This window comes from Rhagoletis pomonella, unplaced genomic scaffold, assembly GCF_013731165.1.
Source record: "Rhagoletis pomonella isolate Grant_MI unplaced genomic scaffold, Rhpom_1.0 Rhpom_scaffold_00006, whole genome shotgun sequence".
In the NCBI taxonomy this organism is placed as follows: Eukaryota; Metazoa; Arthropoda; class Insecta; order Diptera; family Tephritidae; genus Rhagoletis; species Rhagoletis pomonella.
In genome coordinates this window covers 1431932-1432196 of record NW_023458560.1, presented here as the reverse complement: position 1 = coordinate 1432196, position 265 = coordinate 1431932, and positions in this window count along the sequence as shown.

Here is a 265-nt window from a genome sequence, read left to right as displayed (position 1 = left end):
ATTTTTACGCGCACAACTCCTTTTTGTGTAGGCGACCTTCGCCGCACTTCAAACCCAGTCGGAAACAAGTGACTTTTTTTAAAATCAAACTAATTGAACAACTACTTTGAAACAAGTGAAGTGAGTAAATGTTTTGAATTTTGATACTCTTTTTACCAAAAGAAACAATTTGTGTCTTGGATGTATGAAAAAGCATCTGTGAAGTGCAGACCTAAAGAGTATTTAAATGAAACATAGTGACTTTAAAGTGTTTTAATCCAGATGC